Source organism: Coptis chinensis, chromosome 8 (genome assembly GCF_015680905.1).
Source record: "Coptis chinensis isolate HL-2020 chromosome 8, ASM1568090v1, whole genome shotgun sequence".
NCBI lineage: Eukaryota > Viridiplantae > Streptophyta > Magnoliopsida > Ranunculales > Ranunculaceae > Coptis > Coptis chinensis.
This window is the reverse complement of record NC_141463.1, coordinates 34,701,207-34,712,044: the sequence shown is the minus strand read 5'-3', so window position 1 is coordinate 34,712,044 and position 10,838 is coordinate 34,701,207. Positions and strand designations below refer to the sequence as shown.

General features: G+C 36.6%; 1 long non-coding RNA gene across 3 annotated transcripts; it reads right to left on the bottom strand.

Annotated features, from left to right (window-relative positions):
* Positions 1-366: 366 nt before the first annotated feature.
* On the bottom strand, positions 367-9,890 carry LOC147481242 (uncharacterized). Of its 3 annotated transcripts, XR_015205650.1 has the most exons (6): positions 9,650-9,890; positions 9,500-9,563; positions 9,252-9,338; positions 7,089-8,687; positions 6,395-6,644; positions 367-616 (listed from the first exon to the last, which is right to left on the bottom strand). It is a non-coding gene; the product is annotated as an uncharacterized LOC147481242 (long non-coding RNA). The 3 variants fall into 3 exon arrangements; XR_015205651.1 differs by lacking the exon at positions 9,252-9,338 and having other exon boundaries at positions 7,089-8,684; positions 9,650-9,889; XR_015205649.1 differs by lacking the exon at positions 9,252-9,338 and having other exon boundaries at positions 9,650-9,887.
* Between the last annotated feature and the right edge of the window lie 948 nt (positions 9,891-10,838).

Here is a 10,838-nt window from a genome sequence, read left to right as displayed (position 1 = left end):
AACCAATAAATAAAGTTGTTTGGTGTCTTATTATTTCCAAGTTCAAACCAATAAATAAAGTTGTTTGTTGTCTTATTATTTCCAAGTTCAAAGCAATAAATAAAGTTGTTTGTTGTCTTATTATTTTCAAGTTCCAGTCTTCACGTTTCAATGTTGTATGTTGTGTTGTATGTAACTTTTAAGTTTTGTATTTCAAATGTTATGTGTTTGAAATTACATATTATAAACTATCTTTTGAATTAATTTAAAAAAAAAAAAAAAAAAAAAAAAAGGACAGAGCCTCCTTTGTATTTTCAATACTTTTCCATAATATTAATCCTGTCATACCTGCAATGTATCATAAACTACATTATTATAACTACAAAGTAAAAAAAAACCCGACAATCTCCTTGTATTTTCAATACTTTCCCATAATCAACATGATATCAAATAGATACACCATTCAAGGAAATTAAATATTTCTTACAAACAAAATAAATAAGGTTTAAGACTTAACAAGTCCTCCACTTATTACAACTTGAAAGGAAAAATATTTTAAGAACTACCTAGTCTGATTCGCGCCATCTGTAACCCACTATTCTTATCTAAGTGGCACTTCGTTAACTACGTAGATCACCTGAAAAAGAATTTATATAAAGACGTCAACGCGCCAAGCAAGCAAAATCTACCAACAAATCCTCAATAACAATTAGAATAAGAAGTGAAGAGAGGGAATAATAGCAACCAAGACTTTACGCAATATAAACCTGAGAACAATACTACATTATCCTGTATATAAAACAAACCCTTTCATGCCTTGTAGAATTAGGGGATACATACAAACCCTTTCATACCTACTCCAATCAATTACTAACCCCACCTATTATTGAGAAAAAAGAAAGTAGAATTTACTTTCCTTAAGCCCAAAGCAACATGTACAAGTAAGCACCAAGCTTATACTCTAATCACCAACTTTGAGTTCTCCAATATCCCACCAAGTCTCTCTTTCTCTCTTAATCCCTAGCTCTCTCTGATTTTGGGAGAAAAGAAAAACAGTAGGTTGGGTGGTATATGTGTGCAAGGACTAATACTAAAGCTGGAGTGGCGCCTAGATGTATGTGGAGGCCCAAACTTAGGATAGTATACACCTCCCGGTGGGGTCATATGAGTCTCAAATACTTGGGAATGAGTATGTTGATCCTCTAGAGTCTAGACTACTATGACCAATAGTGTCGTTAAAAGCTTGAAACCTGAAGTACTATACATCCCGTTTAAGATATAACACTACCCATTGAAGCGTTTGCATGTAGAACATCCTCTAACATTGCCTTCATCTTAGCCTGCATATATTCAAAGATAACAATTACTTATCATAACCAACACTAACAAGTATGGTAATAAATACAAATAAAACAATCAAACAAATTAAGTTACTTACACGAGACTTCTGATCAGAAATAGGAAGTTAGGGCACTAATTCTTGACCCACTGGTTCAATATGGTGATGAATGATCTGTCCATTTTGTAAAGTGATAGGGACAGTCCAGTTGCTTGCAGTGTCGGGTGCATCAACCTCACACTCTCTCTGCGGGTAAGGTGTGTAAGACAAGGTCGCATCCACCGGTTGTGACATATGCACATCATCTTGGAGACCAGATGGACCAATGTAGTCCACGTTTACAGCTCTACGCAAGGCGGGAAGAAGCATACCTACTGACACGTGACCCCAATAAGCTTTGTATTGGTCCTACCTAACAAGTCGGACCAAACTAGCAGCAGGAACACCAACATTTTCTGACCACCACTATAGTGTCGCAGGAGAGGCCTAACTAAGATCTGCAGGGGAAGGTGGAGCACAAGGAATTGAAGTTTCACCCGTCACTTGGCGCCGACAACGCTCTCCCAAATACCATGTATGTACATGAGCTCCAAACACAATGCATCGTAGGTCAGTCAACTCTTTATCCCTCTGAACGTAATGATGTTCTATGTAACCCTTCTATGGCTGCCATATAATAGAAGCCCGACTACGAAACTCTAACTGTTGTCAAGGTAGGTCTAAAATATGATGACCTTCACTCGAGGCATGCTGATGAAAACTTGGACCCCAATTATTTATAGCTGGTTAAGCTCAGGTACTTTGCGAACGTGCATGCCATTTTGGCAATAAGAGTAATACCAATACTGAACACAATTAATTTAGATTAACTTACAAATTAAAATAACTAAGTACTTAATTTAATAAACAACATGTAATTAATTTTCATTACCTCAAGCACTTGCCATATCGCCGACGTAGTTTTAGTCCCAGGTTCAGTGCCATAGTGACATACTTTGTCCAAAGATCGAATTAGGTACGCATACGCAGCTTATAACACCCCGTGTTTTTATACGTATTTTTCTATTTAATTAATTAATTTAATTGTTTATTTTAAAAATTCGTCGGATTGGACTCGGGATACGTGGGCTTGGTTTTGGGCCCGAGTCGGTGTTGGGCTTGGGTTTCGGACCCAAGTATATAAACACACTGTTCTAGAGAATAGGGTTTGGAAGAGAATAAAATATAAAAAATGGAGGCAGAGATGAAAGCTGGATTTCTGGAGGGTGGAGCACGACGGCTCGGACTCGGAGAAATTAAGTAGGGAGCTGTTCATGCAAGTGAGTAGATTTTATCTTTCACAAATTTTTATTTTATCAAAAGGTTTCTCTCGAAAACAAAAAGTTTATTGTTTATATAATTATAGATACACTTTGTAAGGATGGAAATTTTGAATGCTTAAACCATCATGGGAGAAGTTGTATTCAGTTCTCCGGTCGCGGTCATTGTTTCGATTCTCTATCAAATTGTATGCGTCTTTGTTAAACCAAAGTGTCGATAACATTCCAACTCTTGGTTTAAGCTATTAGTTATATCTTCTTTGGACTGGAAAAAAAAAAAGAAATGTTTATGCGAAATAGAATTGAGTTTCGCAGGTTATTATGTGTAGTTGATTGGGTTGTTTGCCGTTGATGTTAGGTTGATGTCGACGTGAACTAGGTAAGTATCTATGCGTAGATTGACTGCGATTTGTTGGGGTATTTGAGATGTGGGTTGTTTAAGCTTGGAGGGAGCAGTAATGGTGGCACGCCCATCCTCCATTAAACTAGTCGAACTGATTTGTTGTTCTGTGGTGTATGTTGTTGAATTATCAAACTGTGATTGGGATGGGTGCTGTTACTAGGTGCTATTAGAGCTTAGGAAAAGCTTGGAATTGGCTTTAATGGCGTCGGTCGAAATTCTTCAGTATAACAGAACTATGATTTGATGGTATGGGTAGGTGGGGGTTTTTGTGAGGAACCAAACCGCGGGGTTTCTTTTTGCCATGGAGCGGCGGTGGTGGTTGTTGTGGTGGTCGGTGGTGGAGGAAGTTTGGTTTGAGGAAGGAGATGAACAGTGCCACACGATTTGGGCTTGGGCCAAATCGTGTGGGCTCATATGTTTTAAAACTTTTGGACTTTATTTTTGGGCTTTAGTGTAGACTATGTGCCTTAGACTTTGGGCCTTTGGGTTAGAAGAGTTGGGGATGGTTGACTTTGACCGACTGACCAGAGTTGACCTTGACTTTGACCAGAGTTGACTGGTGACTTTGACTAGGGTTGACTTTGACCAGTTGACCCGAAAATTTGACTTTTTCCTAAAATTATGATTCGGTCTAATAGGATAAGTCTAGGACTATTAACGTGTTTGATTTTTGGCTAAGACCTTTATAAATATACTTGTGTACGTGTATTTACTGCTTTGTGATTTTCTGTCTTTTGAGATACACAACGTTATGACACTTATACATTCATGAAATTAATAACGCGTAAACCAAAAATAATTGAATCAATATTTTCATACGTTCTCTGAAATAATCTATGCAATAAAATACAATAATTGTCGTAAACAAAACTTACCGCACCCATTGATGAAGTCATATGTAGGTGGGCATTTATTGAATGTGCCATAAATGGCCCGTTAGTGTTATATAAGGGTATTCATTGAATGTGCCATGAATGACCGGGTATTCATTGAATGTGCCATGAATGAATGATTAGTTTGCCCTCTAAAGAGGAACTAAGGTATTAGCCTTTATGGTTAGTTGTATTCCTGAATGTATGCGGGGAATGTAGGATTGGGTATTCCTTGAATGTGCCAAGGGAATGACCCGAGGCATTCATTGAATGTGCCATGAATGGCCCGTTAGTGATATGATAGGTATTCCTTGAATGTGGCGGGAATGACCTAAGGTATTCATTGAATGTGCCATGAATGACTCGAGTTTTGTGCCCAAAGAGGCAAATGAAATATGTGTATGAAAGCCGAGAGATGGCTATGATATTGTGGTATTCGATTGGAAGAGGGCACAGGGAATGTGTGATTTGGCAAATGCGTGGAGTAGGTACTTAAAAAGGGTGGGTGTATAAGAAAAGTAATTGATTAAGTGATAAGAGAAATTTATTTGATGATGCAAGTGTGTTTGGGCTTACTTTTTTGAATACATATAGGGTATGTACATATGTTATATACAAGTTCTAACTTTCTTTTGCGAGGAGGGTAGGACTTAATAATATTTTTGTCTTGAGGGGACTTGATCCTACCCTTATCTTATACGGACATCGGTAAGTGTAATTCAATTATTTAGATATTAAAAGGAGTTATTAGAATGAGTTAATAAAATGTAAGTTAAAAAAATGGAAGTCTTGCTTGGGAAGAAGCTATGCGGTTGAAATGACGGAACTACATGTCTTCAAAGTGAGAAAAATTAAGTTATGGGAAATATAAAGTGATTGTTTGGATAATTAAAGTTTGAAATGTTTATATGTATTTAGTCTACTCATACCAGCAAATTCAATTTCTTGACCCATCATGTTTGCTTTGTTTTGGCAGCGTGGGTGTGTTCTTGGGAACATAGGTGGAAGCGATGGAACCAGTGGCGTGTGATTGGGATTCTTGTGCGGAGCGATCGGGGAGTTTATATTTTAGGTCCATTCTTTTTGGGAAGTATGTAATAAGCGTAGTTTCATATTCATATGGAATGAGAATAAGATGTTGAGGACCTGTTATTCTTAGAATTTTATATTGATGATTTTTGAATGGAAGAGAGACTTTTTGGAGTTATTGTTGTTAAGTTGATTCTTTATGATGTGGGTTTTCGGGTTTTGACATGTGTAGTATCCACCCCGTCATAGCCTGGGTTTCTAGACAATTGAACCAAGTGATGTTTGAGATATTTATATTTCAAATATTCATTATTTTAATTGTTTAGAAATTCGGGCTGTGACACAGCTCCTCCCCAATCATAACCACAAATATCGTCTATAGTAGTAAGACTCGCCAAATACCCCTAACGCACCGTGCTATTGCTTTTTGGACACAAAATATGACCAATAGCATACAACATAAAAGCTCGTAAAAACATATCCCTTTCCACTTTTTCATCGGAATATGCATAGCATGTATATTGCTCTAAATGAACCAACTTGATGCTACCATACTGAATGTCATTTTCATTCAACAATGTGAGATATTCTTCAGCCAACTCAAATGACTCAAATCTCTTATCATAAGTCAGCGGCTTCCCAACTCCAATACGTAAATCAGTCAACATAGCAAAATCAAGTGGCGTGATTCCTAGCTCCTCACACGGTAAGTGAAACGTATGGGTAGAATCCCACCATCTCTCCACAATGGCCTCTGTCAAAGCATGGTCGGCCTGCTCATCATCTATTCGTGTAAAAATGTCAAACCCAATGTCATTAATGAATTGCCTAAATTCGACGGTGTCTATTAATTTGATCAACTTCAACACAGGAGTCCAAGTCCCTTCGAGACCAATTTTTGCAACTGTCCCACCATTTCGAAGACTGTAACATACATGTGTCTCTTCATTTGGAACAACACGTTCATACGACATGGGATCATCCGATGTAATAGTAAGATTTGTATCCTCTGAACGAGAAGATATTTGTTTCACGACCTTTTTTCTACTCCTTGAACTCCAAAGTACATGTCCAAATCCGGACATTTTACTGGAGATCAACTCGAATTAAACAATGTACATGAAGATATAATTTAACAATAATTCGACTAAACTAACGTGTTTCATGAGTCAAATACGAAACAAACTACACTAAGCTAACCTTATTAAACAAAGTTCTCATACACAATACCACTAGAAAAATAATTCTCATACACAAACGATACACAATACCATTTGAAAAATAATTCTCATACACAATACCACATGAAAAGACAAAGTGCACAACCATAAATGAAGCAACGCCAAATACAATTCCCAAAACCCATACTGCTACATAATCCCACTCATGCATTATGGTTTCTAGTAAGGTCTAAGGATACACAAATTATTATTGAAAGGGGAGGAAGACTTACCCAGTGAGAAAATCGATCGAAATCCAAGTACTATTTTCACTTTTCAGTCTTCTTTCTTCGACTTGTTATTGATTTTTTTCTTTTATAAGCTGCATCGAGTTTAGACTAGAATACTGCAATGTAGTGGGGCATGAGCAGAGAAGCATGCTGATTAAGAACACCCCCTTGCATTGAACTACGAACTACCAACAACCGAAAGCAAACCCCCATTAATAGCTTCCTCCTCACCAAAAACAAATGATCCTTAACTCTAAACGATGCATGGAATCCAACAATAAAAGCTCCAACATTAAGTGAAACCAAACATTCAACATAAAAGCTAAAGTATCAACAGAAACCAAACCAAAGTAAATTAAGAATTATTGGCATATGATTCCTGATATGATATGAAAACCTTTAAAACAAATTTCCCTTTTCCAGTAAGAATAGTACGTACAAATTTAATTTAATCAAATCAATAAAGAAGAAGACGAAGGAGAAATCTCCCCAACAAAACATCAATTCGGATAACAACATCTCATAATGTATTACAATTCTTTGATTCAATAACATATTTCATCTTTCAAGATAAACTAACAATAAATAAATAAATATTCAATAAAATCCAAATTTGAGAAATTGCAAGAAAAACTAAAACTGAAATACTCCCAAATTATGAAACCCATTAAGAAAAGTTAATTTTTTTGAACCTTACCTTCTTTTATCGCACGGATTGACGAGAGAATGAGCAGAGAGTGAGTGAATTGGAAGATTTTTCTTTTCGGTGGTGGTGTTCACCAATTGTTGAGTGGAGGGGAAGTGGCGTAGGGGCAGTTGAATTGGAAGGTTTTTGGGGCGAAATTGGTTGAGAAAGAAATAGGGCGTAGGGGCACTTTCGTCTTTTGAGAAATTTGGGTTTCTATTTCAACGCCATTTGAAGTGGCGTCGAATGTTTTTTTTTTTTTTTTTTTTTTCTGCCTGCCCTGGTCGAAGTGGCGTGAAAAAAAGTCGGTTTCAAACTGCCAGTTATCCGTATAACACAGTTATTTTGATTTTTGAGGGATAGAGATAGAGAGAGGCAGACCCATTGGACTCAACCTAATTATAGATTAGTTGGTATTAAAATACATTTATACTTTGATAGTGTTACCAGTTTTGTCGTGCCGTTGGATGCTCAAACTCGTAGCTATAGCTATAGATCCAATTCTTCCAATAAGTAATTTCAGAAAGAAAATTTTCAAAAGTAGTTCGTGATCATACCGTTCATTAAAATCTAGAGAAATGCCAAAACTTGTTTAGCTACCACTGCTTTCACTAGTAGATTCATAATACGGAAATGGATTAACCAGTGGATTCTGAGGTTGGATTTCACCCTCAAGCATCTTCACGGTACTGCTCATGGAGGGTCTGTCACTAGGTTTCTCCTGAGCACATAACAATGCAACTATTGATAATGTCTTTGCTTTTGCTTTATCATTCTCGCTAATGCTACAGTCTAAAATGATTTTATCTAGTTGTCTTCCCAAACCTGTCCCGGAAACCATCATTGTTTCTCTCCTTATAATTTCAAACATCATACCAAAGCTGAAAACCTCACTTTTACAAGTTACATCCATTCCCCTATTAACCTCTGGGGCAGCAAAACCGTGGGTCCCTCTAAATCCCGATTGTAGGACACGACTCAAATCCTTTTGACGAATCTTAGCTAATCCAAAATCCGTCAATTTCGGAGAAAGTTTTGAGTCAAGAAGCACGTTCTCAGCCTTTATGTCATAGTGAATTACCTGCGGACTGCAATTTTCATGCAAATAAAAGAGCCCTTTTGCTATCTCAATTGCAACTTTCCCCACTCTATACTAGGGGGGTTCTCAAACAAAATCTTATCCAGTGATCCATTTTCCATGTATTCGTAGACAAGCGCTTTCATCTTCGCGTCACCCATGAAGTTCAATTAAGTTTTGATGGTAAGTCCTTCCCATTGTGCTGACTTCCGCGATGAATTGCTTTTCCATTATCACGGCAACTTGCACCATTAGAGATCTGGCCTCTATAAACAACTCCGAACGTCCCAGAACCTATTCGAAATTTGATGTAAATTTCTCAAGTTGCTCATGTGAAAATTTCAGCGGTTTCTCTTGTGCTGGTTCACTCATGAATTTTTTAATTGATTCTGAACTGTCATTGCTGTCTCTTTGTGCACTAGGATTCTCCATCATTTTAGGTAATACAGTATAGCTATGAGTAACAGAGCCTGACCAAGTTGAAGATCGAAGGAAGAGTACGTGATCACTAGTTCAGTATGACTTATTCACTTCTGAAAAAAAGAAAGTGATAAAAGATTAGAAAGTTGAGTTGTTGACAATGTAGAGATTTTTATTTTGCAGTAAACTGAAAGCTACTCTCCTTCATCAAGCGAACAGTCAAAGTACTACTGGTTTAAGCCACAAAGATTAGACAATAACACCTTCTTTGATAAGACATTTTTCCATACACTTGCTCCCTCCCAAAGAAAAATTTATTTACGCTCATGCATAACGCAAATTTATTGACATAAAAACAAAGAAAGTAACAAGTCATACAATTTTCCATGTGAAAACTGATATAAACAATCTAAATATGTTCTCAAGTAATTTACATATATAAATACAAATATGAAATCTTTGATTCTTTGATAGTTTATCTTCTTTCCGATTGAGCTACGAAATCTTTGATCCAATTGACAGATTATCAAAAACATGATAATAATGATAATTTCATGTTTTCCAGTGCGTGATAAAAAATGAGGTAATGTATTTTCTTGCTAAAATATTCACGGGAATCTTTCCATGAGAAAATGTAATTCTTCTTTCCAAGAATTCTTCTGAGCAATCAAACATACCTAGTTAAAATAGCTTGTAAAATGCTTCCAAACTATTCAAACACATTTTATTCCCAAAGCCTTTACTTTTTCAATTCAAGTCTTCATCTGAGGGTTTAAAAAATCGACAGTTTAGAATTGTACAAAGACTTGGGAAAATGTCCCCAATTCATGTAAACAAGGGTACAACTATACTGGTCACTATAACATCTAAAATCAGCTTTTTCATTGGTAACTGTTGATTTAATTCGAAAGATAAGCTTTCTTACCTGCAATGACTAGATCAGTTAAATTCCAGTCGACGTCGTCCACTAAACTCCCAATTCCGATAACCTGTAAAAGAAGTAGACATTATTCTGCATGTTGTATATGATCATACACATGTACAAGTCACAATGATAAAGGGTTTGGTTCCATACCAAATGGACCAGTATATCTCATCACTCTATGGTTAGTGTATATTATGATGCAGTACGTAGTTCTCCGGATTCTGGAAACGAAAGAGAAGGAAAATGTGGAAGTTGTTCTTCTCTCACATTTAAGGGATTATTTCTTCCATGGACATTTACACAAACCAGGGGTATGGGCAGCTCACAAGGACCGATCATCATCATCATTTAAAAATGGCAATTGGAATAAGTTGAATTTTTTTATACCAAGCACAACTAAGTCAATTAAATGGATTCACACATTTCACATTTTATTTCGCGACTACTCTGATTTGTTTAATACAACTTGTCGTGCTTGTACACATTATTCTCGGGGTTTACAGATCGCAAACTTGATTACACTTTCGTAAACTGTCTACCTTAACATGGACGACTTATACATAAGTCAATGAAGTGGATTCACACATTCACGTTTTATCATGCATTTCATAAATATGTGATTACCACTTTGGTGTTAGCGAAGAAAATTACTAATTTAGTACTACTTTCACGTGGTTTTATTCTGTTAATTAGAACTTAATTCATCTTTTAGCTATCTAGTTTATGCAGATTGAAAGTTCAATTGTGCACTCACCATATGAAGTTAATTAACTAGTATGGTTAGTAAGAAGTTGGACTAAGAGCATCTTTAACGCGAGACCTCAAAAACACCAAATTTTTATACCAAACCAAATACCAAACTAAACAAACACCAAACATCTTCAACCCAAACATTAAAGATTTGACACCAAACTAAGCTGCTTTGGATAAACCGCGCCAGAATAGCCAACGCAACTTTCAAAACACCAAACACCGCGCCAGAAAGCCCACATGTTAGCCCAAAGCTCACGCGGTGTTAAACACAGCGCAACTTTTGAAACATCGCATCGTACAGTTTAGCCCAAAGCCCACATTGTTTTGAAGCCGACACTGCTTTCTGAAAACCATGCCAAAGAAGCCCACAGGACCACGCGGTGTTTGAAAAATCGTGCGGCTTATTGAACACCACGTTGTACGTTTGATACAACATCAAATCAAACACCAAATGGGAGCCGATTTGGTATTTTTTTTATTTGGGGTCACCACTAAAAGATGGTTTTTATCAAATTTTCAAGAATTTAGTGTTTGGTCTTCAATTTGTGTCACCATTAAAGATGCTCTAAATTGTGGTAGTATCGGC